General features: G+C 34.7%; 1 protein-coding gene across 1 annotated transcript in view; it reads left to right on the forward strand.

Annotated features, from left to right (window-relative positions):
* Positions 1-18,658, forward strand: part of LOC149538564 (rho GDP-dissociation inhibitor 1-like) — a 96,055-nt gene that overhangs the window by 41,724 nt on the left and 35,673 nt on the right. The gene's annotated exons all lie outside the window — the stretch shown is intronic.

An 18,658-nucleotide genomic window follows, 5' to 3' on the forward strand; every position in this document is an offset into this window, starting at 1 on the left:
AACATATATTCCTCTCTCCCAATATGTGTTGACTTGTTGCTTTCCATGACTGAATGTGGAGAAACTCCAAGAATCTCATGAGTCATATATTTCAATAGAAAGCTGATGTTGGAACTTATTATAATACCCTCAGGTGAGTTAACCACAATTGTTAAGATAAGATGCACAATTATACAAAAGGATAGAATTTTATGTACCAACATCCCTTCTTGATCTTGATTTGTAGGAAAAAAGACGGTCACTCCTGCAAACATCTCTTTGGCAAACAACTCTTGAGGTAATAAGAAGCAACGATACAACAAACTCCTAGGCTAACTTAAAAATAGCATTGCAAACCCTCCACAAACCAAAGATTGAGGAAATGTTTGCCATCACAAGATTCCAACTTGACAAATATTAAATGAGAGTTCTAGAGTAATTTGAGATTGCATATCTGAAGTTGGCTTAGCCAGCTTAAATTATGAGCCAAGAGAACTTCCACAACCTTGGAATAATTTTGTGACATGAAATTCAGAGTTATGGATCAGCCTCTACAACATTAGAGTTATCTAGTGACACCTATATGGAGCTAGCAGAGCAAAGGGCTCACATTGTAAGCCAAAGGGGACCTTAGAATAATATAGTGATATTCAATCTTAAGTTGATTTGTTTAAACAAGTCCACCTAAGCCTATTATTTTGTTTTTTGTAAGCTTGGTTAAGGTGAGGAAAATATATAGTTTTAAGTAATTTTTCAAGATTGTCTTGAGTCACTTAATGCTATAACATTTTAATATGGGGACAATGTATATGTTGTTTATAAAAGAGGGCCAATGTTACGTCATCAAGAAGTGAGCCTAAGGGGATACCCATTCTTTATGTTAGTCTTCATATTATTTGAAAATTATTGTAAAGGAGTAGCCATAGTTCAAAATATTATTATCAGCAACTTATCGCTGAGGGCAGAAAAAAGATATCAGCAAATATTGGAGGGAAGTCGGAAACTTATTGAGAAAATATCTGAACTTCAAAAATTGCTTGAATTTAACTAGAAATACATTTTTTTGCAAAATTTAATAAGGAGATGCATCTAATGAGTCAGTAAATGAGTAAACAAACCAAACGAGCTGAATCTAGATATGTATAAATGCAAATACAAAATTGCATCCTCGTAGAATGCTGATGGCTGGTAGCCATAGTCTGATAGTCTGAAATTCTGAACTCTGAAACAAACTAAAAATATCAAATTCTCTTTGTTAACTATAAGCAAATAAAAGCACAATATCAAAATAGTCTACCCTTTCTCTACTCTCCAAACCTGTTTTGGAATCCAAAAATTTATGTTTTGCCCTTTTTGGGCTGTTGCTATGTCTATGCATCCATGGGCAATACGTTTCTGGCTTATCCCAATAAAACATCAAGTTATTGCCAATATTTTTCCAGCTTCTCTGCAATTTTTTGAAAATTTTCTGCAGTATTTTCCTGCCAGAATGTTATGTTACTTCTCATGATTAGTGAACTTATCGCAGAGATATCTGCAATATTTTAATCTATGGGTGTAGCATCCACCTCTAAAATATTTTTTTGCAAATTTGGATGAATAGAAATTACAACATATACTTGCTAAATTGAGTCACAGCTGATATGTTTAATTACTTTTCTACACTCCTGTTGCAAAGTTTGAAAGACAAACCATGCAATAAAATGTGCTGGCATTGGATTCTCACAAAAGATTATTCTTAAGTCTATTCGCATTGTTTAAGCCCAAAACTCACATGCAATGAACAATAAATATCTCTATTGGAAAGCTGGAATCATAACTACAGGTTTGAATGATCAAGGAATACTCTGCATCAGTCAACCCAGCAATGTTAATGTTCCCAGCTAGTCTTCAGCTATATTTACCACACTTCCCACTGGTGCTAAGAGTTAATATACCCCAACTAACACCTCTATTCTCCACCTAATCCAATATAGCACTGTCAAAATACATGGATTGAGAGATAAATATCCACCTTTATTGGAAAGTTGGAACCATAGTGACAGGTTTGACTGATCAAGAAATACTCTACATCAGTCAACCCAGCGATGTTAACGTGCCCAGCTAGTTGTCAACTACTCTTACCACACTCCCCACTGGCGGTAAGAGTTGATATACCCCATATAACACCTCTGTTCTACACCTAATCCAATGTAGCACTGTCAAGCAAGGATACTGATCTGTAAATAGAGTTTTCAATCCACACCTAGGTCTATATGGCTGCAAAAAGTGCATGCAAACACCCTAAACTCGCGTCTAATTCGTCAACAAGAAACAGCAGACTTTGATTTGCTTCCAACCTCAAAAGTCTGATTACCTGATAACAAGTTTGTTGTAATTTTCTGAGAACTAAGTGGGATTGTATGAGTCAGAAACAGACAAAATAGTAGGGTCCCCGAGCTGCCTTGGCCTCAATATTTGTTACATTGAAATTTTCCCATTAGACTGATCCTATAACACCTTTCAACATTGGAGGTCACTGTAAAGGCAGATGTAATAAAAATAGGTGGTCTGCTATGTGAGTAGTTTCTTGTGCAGATCAACAGTAGGATGTTTGTAGGGCATATTAGCACGAAGAAATCATTGAACATCACCTCCTTTCAGCTCAGCACCATATCTCAAGCTGCTGGTCTGTCTCTTTCAGACCCAGTGTTGATAAATACACCCATCTGATAGGAGAAAAAAGGACAAAAGATGGTCTGTTATCTGAATTTTCAGACTTGCATAGTTATTAATCCCTGGCACTAAATGCAAGGGTGATTAGCATTAAAATCACATATCCTTGAAACTGAGCTAATTCAACACAGAATCACCTGCAAATGATGAGTGCAGTCTGAGTGCCTCCTACAATGGTGAAAACCCTCCAAAAGCCTGAGTACTAGACTCTGAGGACCTCATGCCAGCTCTCAGTCAACTCTTGTAATGGTATTTCAGATTTCCTAACATAGAAAATAGCATAGTTATGGGACTCGAACTCACATCTAACTCGGAAAGTCAAAATTGGGCTCGGACTCAGACTCAAAAAATTGAAAAACCAATGAAATTCGAAGATTTTTAAGGATTTAAAGATTTTTTTCATGCATCTTTTAGTCAATTAACATCAAATACACAATAGTTGAGATAAATAGTAGCTACTTAATACACATACACAATTTTGCATAGATCACATAAGTATAAAAGCTAATATCTGAAGGAAAAAAATTGAATAACATAATATAAAGTAATAAACATAGTGTCACTGTAGGTTCAAGTGTGTACAATATTCATAGATTATGAAATCCATGGTATCAAAAGTTCAAAACATATATCAAAATAAAAACTAGAGTGTAGAAGACTAAGGCTCATAGTAGCCTATGTCCCTCCTACGAGTATGCCTAAGATAAGTCATGGAAGACTGTAGAGCCATCTTCTCCCCTCTGTCTGAGGCTGAACCTCAGGGGCATCCTCATCCTCATCCTCACCCTCAGCCACATAATCCTCATCATCAGACTTAGATCCATCACTCCTAGACTCGGAGTCCTGCACTTTGTCTCCTTGCGCTCTAGCCTCCTCGACTGCCATCGCTACTGCCTCAGCTTCCCGATCCACCTGATCAACCCACTCCACGTCTTCATCACTGAAGATAGGATCAACAATCTCTGTGTTCCACTCTGCATGTGGATCAATCATCTCTAATACAATTGATGATGTATCGCTGCCTTGGATCTGTCTATGGCGAATTCGAAGGTTGTAGTGAACAAAGACAAGATCATTCAATTTTTACACTGCCAACCTATTGCGCTTCTTCGAGTGTATATGCTTGAATAGAATCCAATTACGTTTGCATCATGATGCACTAGATGGATGACTCAAGATGCGAATCGCAATTCTCTGTAAATTTGACATCTTAGTGCCAAACATCTCCCACCATGCATTTGAAAGAAGAAAATTTTAAATCAATTAAATAACTTTGAGTTTATCAATTAAAATGGTAATAGAATCAGAAATTAGGATGTAGGACCATAGATTTTTACTAGGCATCAATTATGTCTTATTTCTCTTGCACAATTCCCGTACAAACAACTCTCCTTGAGCTTTCTTAAACAACTCAATCTCACAATCTAAAATTGTTCCAACTCTTGAATTAGGTGACATTCTTTCTACAACATCATAGAGGCCACTCCACACCTCATCATCAACTTTGAAATGTGGGCTGAATTGGTATGCTGGATTAAGGAAGTAGGTTGCTACATGTATAGGCCTGTGAAGTATATTGTGCCACCGTTTATCAATGACATCCCATATATGCGCATACATATTCCGATTGCATGCAAAAAATGAGTGAATGACCTCCTTCACCTTATCCATGCCCTCATAAATGTAGCCCATTGAGGAGTTCTCTCCATCAACAATTCGTAGGAGAACGACAAGTGACTCTATGAACCGCATTCATTATGAAAATTGAAAGAGGAACAATCAGCTTTAAGTTTTTCTTTAAAAAATGAACAATAATTTATAACATAATTTCATAAACAAAAAAGTTAAAATGAGGACAACAAGGAACATTACCTTCACAATCTCACCAATCGATGTCCATGAGGAAGCCTCATCAAAAATGTGATCAGTTGTATCAGTCCTAGTAGTGGTCTTGGCATATGATGATGAGATCCACTCCTCACTTACAACCATGCGTCTCAAGCCTCCCTTTGAATTAAGCAAGGATTGCAACGTGAGAAAATAGGTTGCAAATCTAGTGACCTCTGAATGAGACAACTCCTTTTGATTTGTGTATTTCTTCATCAGGTTGAGGAACCATGTATGATTATATATGAATTTGCATACACTCCTTCCTTGCCCTATAATTTTTTTTATCCAAGGGAGTTTACCAAAATCTTCTAACATGAGGTCAATGTAGTGAGTAGCACAAAGGGTTCAAAATAAGTGAGGGTGTCTCTCCACAAGAAGCTTTCCTAATTTGTTGCATTATCTGTAATTATCTACACCACATTCTCCATACCCATGTCCTTTATCACTTCATCCATTACCTCACAAAAATATTCAACATTCTTTTTTTTTCTCGAGGCATCAATTGATTTCAAAAAAATCGTGACACCTGAAGAAAAAGAAACAAATTGGTATAATAATCAATGATCAATCATAAATTCATAATTTATAAACTTAATCACTTAATCAAGATTCTAAAATTTTTAAGTACAAGTTTAACTTCTAAGTTTTTAATGTCTACAATTTTCTGATGAGGAGACAAGAAAGTTGAGGAGTGTTCTACTTGTTCTATTAGTCCAACCATCAGTCATGATGGTGCAACTCTTCGTCTTCCACACCTCACGCTGCTTATTAATTGCAACTTCTACATCAGCCACCCTTTGGGTCAAAATAGGGCCTCCTAGCTCGTCAATGCTAGGAGATTTGAACCCAGACCACAAACAATAATAGCATCGATTGCAATCTGCCAATAAGGGGACCTAAAACAAAGTAGTATATTATATTATTACTTTTGAATTTGAAACCAAATTAAAATAAACAAAATAAGCATATTATTGTCTCTTGAAACTTGAAAGCAAGAGAAGTAAGACACATAAATTAAATAAATAAGTACCTTGCTGCATTGAATGAATGTTGTTGTAGATGAAGAGGTCTCCAAGTGCCAATTTTGCATTATCATGCTTTTCCTTGTTCCAACCCATCCTCACAAGTGATGGTTGTGCACTTGGAGCCGTGCATGAAACAAAGATAGAATCAAGTGTTGATCTTTTATTACGAATGTGAGGCCCAATGGTCACACTCCTAGAAGCAATAGTAGTAGTAGGTGGAGTAGGGGATAATGGAGAGCGAAAACTAGAAGATCCCTCTTAAGCTATTTGTGCCATTTTTGCTTGTTGCTTCTTTTTCAATTACTTTTTTTCCATTTTTCCTCTAGAAGAGCTTGCATGTCTCGCATAACATCCTAGGGTACTTCTTTTCATTTTTTAGCATCATGCCTAAGTATATGTGCTAGGTGATACTTCAATCTATTTATGCCTCCCTCGTTATATGTTACACCGCGATGCCAACATGTAACAACTCCCTTTTAGTGGCCTGAGATGACATGTTTCCAAGTCCTATCCCTTGCTATTGCAGTTGGGTCTATATCAAAGTTACATGCAGCCCTAGTTCCACTTCCACAAGGCTCACCCTGAGGCATGATGTCAATGTGGGTGCTGCTGCAATACGAATATATTATAAATAGAAAAAAGTTAGCATCAAATCAGATTTTTAAACTTAGGGCCTTCTTAGTGCTTACTTATCAAGTTTGTAATTGAGATAAATTAGAATAAATCTATATAGTAGATACTAGAAGTAGAGACAAACAATTGTAAACAAAATGGAAAGTAAAAAATATGAATGTAAAACAATTTACAAAATAACACAAAGAAATGCAATGTGTTGCTTACCTCTTCAAATTTGCACAAACAATGGAAATGCAAGTAAGTTTGTAGAAGCCTCCTCCAAATTCTTCCTTTAGCTTCTCTCAATGCTTAAGTGCAAGCTACAAAGTTGCACAAACCATCAACAATTGATATGGAAGAGCTCACCAAATTGCTAATTTCTCTCTCAAAACCCCAATACTCTTCTCTAACTCTTTCCTCTCTATCACAAGCATTAGCAAAGGGTGGAATGACCTTTACAAAACAACTTAACCTTTTATTTTAATTTATTTTTTTCTCTTTATGGCTTCAGCCATTGGTGAGAGTCTTGAGCTCGGGACTTGGCAAGTCTGGCGAGTACACGTGGACAAGGCCAGGACTCTGCCGAGTTTGAGTCCATAGGCCATTTGCCTCGGAAATGTGGACTTTGGCTCAAACTTGCAAAGTCCTGCTCTGACTCAAAGAGTCTCGTAACTATGGAAAATAGTACCATTCACAACCAACCTAGAAATCCTCCAATTGTATTGAATAACAATTCCGTAGAAGCTTTAAATCTGTAGTTTTGCATTTTGTCCGAACTTGTCGATTTAGCTTTTGGATTGGTCATACCAATAAGGAGAGGTCTTGTTATGAAATATTTTGGAAGAGAATAATCTTTGTGGGCCCACCATATCCAACTCATCCTTCAATAGGAGGCTACAATTCTATCTAGAAAGGAATTATTGCATTTCATGGCTATCCTTATGAGGGGACAAGTCTGAAAATCCATATTCTTTGATCTGATAACCCTTTTTTTCAGTTGTACCATTTTTTTCTAACAATCAAACAGAGAAAGACTAGCCTATAAAGGAACTTTAGTTCCTATTCTCCTTCTGCTTTGTTGCTATGCTTGTGTATTTTGGTGGTTTCAATTAGTTATAGAACTCATCCTGGTAGAAGCATTGCATAATTTGGATTTGCTAGATGACAATTATACTTGTATCATTGTCATTTTGCACTTATGAGAAATACTCATCTCTTGCAGTCAGTCCAAGCTCCAATCACTTAAAGGAGAGTGATGAGGATATTTTCTAGGTTCAATCTACAACCTTTAGCAATTGTATGGATTCAATGCATAGTATTATCTATATAAATCATTCTCAAAGGATTTTTTTATGGCTATAATTAGAAATATTAACTTAGAATGGATTATTTGTCTAGATAGCTATGTTGCCAAGATATTAATTTCAATTCCAGTTATTACATGCAATGAAGTAGTGTCTCAATCAGCATATGCTCTTATATTGTTCACATTGGGATATGGGCAATCTAAAAGAGAGAGAGTTTGCTTCTTCACTATAATATTATAAAAATCCAAGGTCACTAGGAGATGGGGAGACTTGGAGACTAGTACAAGTACTAGTATGGTTGATTTTCAAAAATAGGACAAGGGTACATGAAGATGCCAAATTTATAGATATATTTAATAATTCCATAAAAATATCATAACATAGAACTTTGAAAACAAGAACAATGAAAAAGTTCAATATTAGCTAAGAACTTTAAAGTTCAAGAAGACAAATTAAGATGTCAAATCGCTAATGTCATCATGTCATATAGAATCAACATCTTATATAATAATATTAGATTATCTTTACACAAGTTCAAGAATATTGATAGTATGGTGTTGATATTCAAACCAAAGAACTAAAACTCAGAATCGGATAAGAATTAGCAAGGCCAAGTTGACTCGCAAATTGGCTGTGAATCAACTATGAACCGACAAAGTGAAAAATTTAGAGATTTTAACGATTTAAAACTCATTTCATGCACCCTTTATTGAATATAACTTAAACACACTATAACATCATCAAATATAAGATAACATACATAAATAAGGAACATAAATGATAAATCCATCCCATATGTAAAATGTAAATTGTAGTTAAAGTAAATAGAAAACATAGGATCATATGACATATATATATATATATATACAGAATTATAAATATTGTCAAATCATAAATGTATGTAAGATGAAGATCCATAAAATCAATGACATCAAATCATAAATATATGTAGGATGAAGATCCATGAAAGTATGTCCATCTTTAAACAAAATGGAAAAACAAGTCTATCTGCTTAAGCTCTAGCTCAAGTCTCATCATCATCCTCAAGCTCAGTCACAAACTTAACCTCAGCCTCTAAGTATCTTGTTGCAAACCCCTATGGTTTCTCTTTTCTCTCTCACTTTTCCTCTCTTTTTGTCATACTAAACTAATAGAAGGACTTTTAGGGTTATAACTAAAAGGAATGCAAAAAAAACTAATAAAAAAACTTAAATTTTTTTTTGTTTTTTGTTGGTCAAACAATTGGGCTATTGGCCAATTTTCTCTACTGGCTTTTGGCAATTTTTGTTGAATCGCCTAACTCGATGATTTCTGGTGATTGATCACCAATCTGGTTTACCGAGTCACTGAAATTTGGGAGGCTCGAATCGACTCGTAAAATTGCCATAATTGCCTGAATCGCGACGATTTTGGGAGTTTTGATTCAAACAAAAAACAAAATCAGAAATCCATCATCTACTCTTCATTGTTTTGATCATCCTTATCAATGTTCTTAGCTGTGATGCTCTCCAAATAATCATCACTCTCCAATTAGAGTTCCTCTTATGGTAGTAGAATTTGGGATAATTCATAATGTCCATCTAGTTTGACTGCTTCATGGCTGAAGCTTCTCCATTTGGTCTCACTATGTTGAGGGACCCTCCATGTATGTAGGATGTAATGTCCCTTTTTCTATAAAGATAGACACTACTTGTAATCTTACAATTCAAGGAATATACAACTATAGCTGATAAAAGATTCCATTATGATGCTTAATTCCAAATGCATATGCTGCTATAGAATGATAACAATGGCATAACAATCTATCAAGTTTAAAAAATATACGATGGTTGTGTTTGATATGCAGATAATTATATGCTCAACTGAGAATAATCATAGTGACCTAGTATTAATGTCTTTGATATACAATTGATAACATGTGAATATGCAAGATGTCTTGGTATAACAATAAAAATGTGCAATGTATGTTGAACACAATGAATAATTGAAAGTGGGGTGAGTTAGTTATTCCATACACTCTTAAAAACTTTTTCAACTGTTGGTTAAGACATAACACACATCCACTACTACCAAAGATATTTTGGTTGATGCACAAAAATTCACCAGAAAAAAAACATTAAGATCACATGTACATTGACACAATGAACACTAGATATGATGTGGAAACCAAAATTAGGAAAAACCACAAAGAAACTAGTTCTCATGAATTGACAACTCCAATTAGTTGATTTGTTACAACAAGGCTATTTGATAGAAAGAAGGGGCATTGTTGGTAGACTAAATGCGTGAGTAGCTACACCCCAAAATATAGAAAGGCTCACTGCCAAAATGAAAAGTGCAATTGAAACAGAATAGAGCGTTAGGCCTCTGCAACTATCAATTATGAACTGTCTGCAACTCCTTGATCAACTTGTTTGAGTGGTTTGCACTTCCATTACAAAGAAATACAAGTTGCCAACTTCACATGCTTGACAAATTTTGCATCTATTAGATACACACACAATGAAACAATATATATATAACAAACCCTTGCCATATATTTGTTGGCCAAAATAGATAAATTAAGGGACGTGCTGCACCAATACATTTTCATAAACATTGGTGTGAATGGTTATGATGAACACACTATGAGCAATCGTTGGGACTGAACAACAACAACACACTTCATAAAGGATTGATCCGAAACATAAGCTCCATACAACAAAAAGACAACCCAAGCAAATTCACTGAGGCATGAAATGATGAATCAATTAGTGGAGTCAATTATGAACTTTTTGCAAGTCCTTGATCAACTTGTTTGAGTGGTTTGCACTTCCATTACAAAGAAATACAAGTTGCCAACTTCACATGCTTGACAAATTTCACATCTATCAGATACACACACAATGAAGCAATATATATAGCAAACTCTTGCCATATATTTGTTGGCCAAAATAGATAAATGTTGGGACGTACCACACCAATACATTTTCATAAACATTGGTGTGAATGGTTATGATGAACACACTATGAGCAACCGTTGGGACCGAACAACAACACACTTTATAAAGGACTGATCCGAAACATAAGCTCTGCACAACAAAAAGACGATCCAAGCAAACACTGAGGCATGAAATGATGAATCAATTAGTGCCGAGTCAATACTCATGAACATATTAGGAAGCACATGATATCAATGAGAATGATAATTAATGCATAGGCAACCAATACAGCACAACTGCTGGAAGCTAATTGATTTACAACCACCAATGCACCACTAGAATAAGCAAAGTCCAGATAAAGATTTTGACACTAATGACAACCGTGTTGACATCAATGACAACCTAGAATTATGATCATTGACCCTACTTCCAATAATCTCCCCCTTTTTCATTGATGATAACATTCATCAATAAAAAAAAACAAGAAAGTAAACTATTGGAACACTGCATCAAAAACTGAAAAACCAAAGCTCTCCAAAACTTTCAAAAAGTGCCCTCCCTTGACAACAATCACAAAGGGCCAAGAATGGTACAAAAATGTTGGTCCCGTTGTTTGCTACACACAATTCCCCCTTAAGAGGAAGCTTCGCAAGCAGTGGTCCAAATATATGTAGCATGAAGTTGTTGGATCAACGTGTGCACCGATGCTCATCAGTGAGAATCAGGATGGGGTAAAATGCCCAACTTCCCTCAAAGATACTCAAAACTACCTTTGCACAAAGGTTTGGGAAATGTGCCTACTATTTGCTCCTTTGTGGGAGCATACTCCAATTGGACATCATCTACCTAAACCTTCTCTTTGATAAAGTGATATCTAATGTCAATATGTTTTGTTTAGTAAAGCTTTACTGGATTCCTTGACATATAGATAGCACTTGTGTTATCAGAAATTATGGAATTAGGTCTGGAAAACTAATGCCAAAGTTCTTCAAGGTCTCTTTCATCCACAATACCTGTGTACAATAAGAGGCTCTTGCAATATATTCTAATTCAATAGTAGAAAGCATTATAGAATCATGCTTCTTGCTGGCCCAAGACACTACTGAGATCCAAGAGAGAATGCTCCTCCACTAGTACTCCAATTATCCAAAGATCCTACCCAATCAATATCCATGTATGTTGTCAATGAAAAATCTGATCCTTTGAATAACACAAACCATAATCTTCAGTTCCTTTTAAATATTTGAAAATCGTCTTCACATCCTTGCCATGTGTTTCTTTTGGTTTTTACTCAAATCTGGCTTCCAAACAAACTGCATACATAATACCGGGTTTTGATGTCATTGGGTATAACAAACCACCAACCATCAACCTATGCTTACTTGCATCAGCCTTCGGCGAATCAAATTCCTTGGTTAGCTTACAACTGGTAACAATAGGTGTACTGATAAGTTTCAAGTTCCCTAACACAAATCTCTTCAAAAGCTCCTTCACATACTTGGATTGAGAGATAAATATGCGTTTGTGTTCTACTTCACTTGCAATCTAAGAAAGAAGTTCATTTCACCAAACATAGACATCTCAAACTATTTATGCATATCATTAGCAAAGTCTTTGCACGTATCATCTTTGCCTCCAAAGATAATGTCAGCACCATACACAAAAATAATCAAAATTCTATTGGTATCTATCTTGAAGTACAGGTTTTTGTTAGCCCAACCTTATTTGAATCCTTGATTGATCAAATATTTGTCAAACTTTTCGTAGCAGTTTCTGGGTACCTTCTTAGTTTATAAAGTGCCATCTTTAATCTACAAACTGTATCTGGATCTGTACCTTATTTGAAACCTTTAGGTTGTTCAATGTCAACTTCTTCCTTTAGCTCACCATTTAGTTATGTCGATTTGACATCCATTTGATATACCTTGAAATCTCTAAAAGCTGCAAATGTCGGAAACATTCTAATGGCCTCCATCTATGCAATAAGTCCATAAGTTTTGTCAAAATCAATTCCTTCAATATGGGAATAACTCTTAGCGGACAAGTCTATCTTTATTCCTTACTACTTTTCCATTTTCATCCATCTTATTCCTAAAAACCCTTTTGGTTCCAATCAGGTCCTTCTCTTTCAGTCTTACAACATGTTCCCAAGTCTAATTATTTTCAATCTAATTCGTATCTTCTATTATTGCTCCAAACCAACTCTGATCACTACAAGCTTCTCCTACTAATTTTGGTTCAATTTTTGAAAGTAAACATTAAATAATTTGATCTTTCTCTACCTTGCTACGAGAAACAACTCCTCTTCTCTTATCACCGATAAGTTGTTTCTCAAAATGATGTTTCTCTACATACCTAGGTGTCTTACTAGCAGAAACAGGTGTCGGTCTACAATCTTCTTCCTTCTAATCTTCCGCTTTCCTATCACTTATGTCTAACTTATAACCAACAAACTTCTTAGGTAATGCCTGAAAGTCTTCATCAACTCTCACATTCACATTTTCGACATTTTTGGGCAGCATTTTGTTATAACACCCAAATGCCTTACTTTTGGAAGAGTATCCCAGAAAATGCCTTCATCAAATTTGCTAAATTGTCTTCATCTCTTTGAATATAACATTTGCTTCCAAAAATCTTGAAGTACTTAATAGTTGGTGTTCTACCATGCCAAAACTCATAAGATGTTTTTCCATATCTTTATTGGTGTAAAACTCTACATTCAAGGTGTACACAATAGTATGTACAACTTTGTTCCAATAGATCTCTGAAAAAATTAGCCTCTTTTATCATTGTCCTTACCGCTTCCTAATTTGTTCTATTCATCCTTTCCAGAACACTATTCTGTTATGTCCTTGGTGCCGATAAATGTCTCTAGATTACATACTTTTCAGAATATCTTTCAAATTCATCAGCGTTAAACTCTCCTCTATCAAATCTCAAACATTTAATCCTTCTACATTTCAACTCTAGCCTTGAAAATCTTGAACTTATCAAAGGCTTCATATTTTTCTATTAAAAGTGCGACCCAAGTGAATCTAGAATAATCATCAATGAATGACATGAAATACCTTCCACCAGAAAAATCTGTAGTTCTTCTGGGACTGCTGATGTCGGTATGCACATGATTTAACAAATTGATAGACGAATGATTTTTTCCTTAAATGTTTCTCTATTATGCTTTCCTTCTTGACATCCTTTGCAATAGTATTCTCTGGTTTGCATAGTCTCAATAAATCTTTCACAATCAGTGAAGAACTGATCCTTACGAAGTTGTCAAAGTTAATGTGACACATCCTTCAATACCAAAGCTAGAAATCATCTACAGGAGATATCAAACAACTATTAGTAGCTCCTTCCAACTGATACATGTTTTTGTCTTTCTTTCTATCAATAGCAATCAACATGCTTCCACAAACATCGGTGCCAATGGTTATAATGAACATACTATGAGAAACTATTGGGATCAAAGAAAAACAACATGCTTCATAAAGGAATAATCCAAAACATAAGCTCCACACAACAACAAGACAATCCAAGCAACCATCGAGGCATGAAATGATGAATCAATTGATGTTGAACCTATGGTCATGAAAAAACTACAAAGAACAGGATATCAGTGAGAATGATAATTAATGTATATCCAACTGATACGTCACAATTGCTAGAAACCAATTGGTTTATAGTCATCAATGCACCACCAGAATAACCAAGGCCCAAATAATGATGTTGACATGAATGATAACCATGTTGACATTAATGACAACCTAGAATAATAATTATCGACCTTACTTCCAACATTGTATATTGTAATTGCTTGTATCCAGTATGTCAATATTATTATGCTCTGAACAATGTGAAAGTTGTCTCTGATATATCAATATAAATATACTTCAAGTATGATATCAGCTTTGACTGATCTTTATGCACTTGCAATGATGATTTCCAAAGCCAATAAAGCTCTATATAGTGATCCACAAAGGATACAATTTATTTTATATTCTCCAAATCACGTTATCCTCTAATGATTCGAGTAGCATTTTATATATTGGAAAGGTTGTATCCTAAAGACATATCATCATACCACTTCATTAAGGATGCTGCGTTAATTCCTTATCTTTGTCAGCTCATCATTACTAACCCACGCCTTTATAACCTTTAACAATTGATGTAATTATTGTATGCTATAGGCAGTCCTTATTAAACAATCATTTTATCATGCTATTCCTTAGATAATGTCTATGAGTATATATATATGTATATGTTGCTCCTTGCTAATAATCAATGCCTCAGTATATTTGGTTCAATTTTTTTGAATCACATCATAATTGTTTCCATTAACCAATCTTCTTATTGACTTTGGTTAAGTACTGTGATATTAAGGACTCAATATTCTAGATATTGTCGTTTTTCTTTGTCTAATATATTCCATCGATTTAATATTTACTTGCCTCCATGATATCTAATATCACCACTTATTTATTCTCCTTAGCTGATTGACAGGGAGGATGGTTTAGTGCTTGTATTTAGTTGTTCTCAGTAAGTTCAATTGTAACTTATGTTATAACTAGTAGGTTTTTAGTTCTTAGAATGGGGAAATTACATAGGATCGACATGAGAGAGAAGAAAAAATGTGCAATGATTATACACTAGGTTCTTTTCTCTTTGACCCTAATTAGTTCCTCTTCGACAAATTAATAAAACTACAAGTACTTCAATTCCGTTACAAGATGAAGAGCTAGTTACTTGTGGGAGAAATCTTATTGTTAACGATTGCAGCTAAGTATTTTCACCTCCATGGTTCCACCACCACTACGTAGGATCCTTCTTTCCTCACATGTATACTAAAGCTTCCACTAAAGCAAAATCACCATACTCATGTTAAAATCTATCCCATTGACTCCTCATAGCTGAAGCCTCCTCAACTCAACCTGAGATTTTTCTTATTGCATCCCAAAATGCTTTCATTACCTCTCTATCCCCATACAAATCTCTTTTATTTGTCTCTAGTGTATTATGCCATTTAGGAGTTAAGGCATAGGCAACACAGTGAAGGGGTGTGTTTTGTTTATTCCATCTTCCATACAACTTTTCTTCTATCAAAAGATATAAAGAAAGATCTCTATCTATTAATTTTTTGACTCTTTCACTTATGGAATCTATTGCTTCAAAAATTTCTCATAAATATGGTTTGTCCTAGTTTGCAAATTTGATCATCTCACATATGGGCCTAATAAAGTCCACATCAAATCTAATGTTATACCAAAAATGATCATCAAGGACCAAGCCTTTCATCTCAATTGTAGTATTTGATGTAGATTGTCTCCAAGCTGCCATGTACCACTAACCACAGTGGAACATGAAGATCCTCTGGCTTCACAAAGGTGATCAAGAAGAATAAGATAAGATGTGAATCATGTATCAACTGGTTTCAAAAGTTCCACCTTAGAAAATCTTAATTAAATGACTTTTCTATGGTGACAATTACATATGAACATCTATATTTTTCTACCCTTTTGTTTGATATTTGACTAATTGGAACTTGCCAATATTGTTTAATGCATTGCTCAACAAATGCACACAAAATGATGTCCAAAATATATGATTGTACCTACTTCACACCATCAAGCCTGTTTCTTTACAAACAGGGGCAACATTGATAATAACTTGGATTACATGTGATGCTTCTACCTCCTCAATGTTGTCCCATACCTTGTTATGAAGAAAATGTTCATTTTTTGTTTACCTAAACAATTGATTGCCTTTAGAAGATAAGGCCCTTTCATACATGTTACCATAATATTAAGTAGGGAATACTTCCTAGTATTCGTCTACCCGTCCATCACAATACGACATCCTTCTATAGTCCTATCTCTTTGTTGGTGCAGTTTGTGGCTCTATTGGAAGTTTTTCTTTATTAATTTGAGTAGTGTGAAGATTGGCATATACCTAGTTTGCCTGCTATGGATAGATTGGACCTGTTGGTTCCCAAAATCAAAGATTGGAAATCCAAGAGCTTGGTCAATTGTCTAATAGGATTACTCAATTTGCTTTCGCCAACAAACAGGAATAACCTATTGATCCAATTTCCCTGCTCTTTGGGCTTCATTAAACCTATGTGGGTAAACCTTCATCTTAAACCTTGCTCACTTGGTTCAAAGCTTTTCCATAGTGAATTTAGACTTTGAGTTCTTAAGTTGGCAAAAAAATTTAAACTCGATCAAAATAAAATTATATTAATGCTTTTAGATATTTACTTGTGAAATGAATACTATTTAAATGAAAGGAATATAGTGTTTACGAGTTATGATATGACAAAATATTGAACTTGAAGGCCTCAAACATCAACCCACTTTCACAAAATAAATTGCAGACCAGTCCCTTATCCAGCCTTGGGCAAATAGTGTCAAACTTTCTCCAGACCCTTATATACAACCTTGAGAGACGGTGCTTATATTATCTATTGCTTTATAGACTGAAGCTTCAATTGGCAACACAAACCTTAGTCTAATTGAATTTAATTTCTATGGGAAATCCAATTAGACAAAATTAACCTAGACAATGTTTCATATGCAAACTCTAATAATCAAAGGCTTGTACTGAAATTAACTTCTTCACCGTTAGTAGTAATTGATTTTAAAATAAAAAAATTAGAGGGGATAAATTTGAATAAAATATTTGAGCTTTGAATTTCACGATGAATAAAGAAAACACGGCTCTTGCCTTATATATGAAAAATGAGTACAAATAATCCATACTTAAATTACAAGATCCAGTCTACCAAGACTGCATAAAACATCTACCCTTTTTTTCTTTTATCTGTTCTGCTTGTTTTCATTGCTTGCTTCTCCTTTTGAAAATAAGACTCTCACTATATATATCTTCTTCTTCCTAAATATGCAACTTTGGGATAAAAATTTATTCCACTTTAAAATTAAATCGGCACCTTTCCATAATAAATTTTTATTTGCACTTTAATGTTTTTGCAAAATTACTGTAATAATCTGTCTGAAACAGATAATTACTTTATTAACAACCAACGACATCATCTTCTTAACTGTTCACAACATTTAATTTCTTCATGAAGGTTCTTTTTGTGAAGTGCTTGCTTTCTACAAATATCGAACATCTGCAAAATATTTTGAATTCACATTAACCTGCCTCGTGATGTCCGCAAACATCTTATATGGTCGGCTTGAAGATTTTGAAAGCTGGGCGTGATCATCTTTAGGCTATGCAAGCCCGTCAGTTTTTTCTAAGACTGGTGCAAACATGGTGTTCAGTATGATAGTAGTTTATATCGATCTCCATTTGATAGGATCCTTGCTATACTCTCTTTTCTTTCTGAGATGAATGCAATTTTTTCACTCTTGTACACCGAGAAGGATCCATGAAATAGACGGTGTGCTGTTTTTGTTTGCTAAGTTCTTTTACTCATAAATCCATTCGTGGAATTAGATTCGCTTCCACTGGGAGAATTGAACATGTCAAATAATTTTGGAAATATCTAGTTCATATTTTTCATAATGATGTATTTATCTTCATCCTTCTGAATTAATTCAATCATTATCATTGCATTCTTTGCAAGAGAAAAAACATATTGTTCTTCAGAATAATCAGAAAATATGATATGGATTCTGTCATCATTATGATGCAGGGGCATCACAAGATTTAGAACAATTCATAGACTCCGGACATTACATGCATTATAAATTTTTCAAAGTCAATATGGATGTAATTGGTTGGGGAGACATTAGTATTTTGATTTAATAAATGAGTTAGTAATATGTTTACTCTTCAGTCATGAAGAACCGTTAGAGGAATTAGAGTGAGTTGGTTGTGGGTAGTTGGAAATTAGTTTTGGGGAAATCTTTATTATATTCTGTCATCCGATGAAAGGAAGCAGTAGGAGGGTAGAATAGTGCAGAGTAGGAGGAATGAATGAGAATTGATGAATGGAGAATGTAATCTGAAATGGAATAATGGAAAGAAGAATTAGGTTTCTAGTTCATATCTTGTGGTTTCTTCATTTTCACAGTTATAATTCTCTGTTTGTGATTCTCTGTATTATTATGAACTGAGTATATTAGAAAGCTTTATCATTTACATTTCCCTTCTGCTGTACGCTCCGCATCAGATTGGTATCAGAGCACAGCAAAAGGTCTGGGAAGAAAATCTAGGATTTGGCAGGTTGAAGGTCCCTTGTTGA

Source organism: Cupressus sempervirens, chromosome 9 (genome assembly GCF_028749045.1).
Source record: "Cupressus sempervirens isolate cs-2001-9-10 chromosome 9, ASM2874904v1, whole genome shotgun sequence".
Classification (NCBI taxonomy): Eukaryota; Viridiplantae; Streptophyta; class Pinopsida; order Cupressales; family Cupressaceae; genus Cupressus; species Cupressus sempervirens.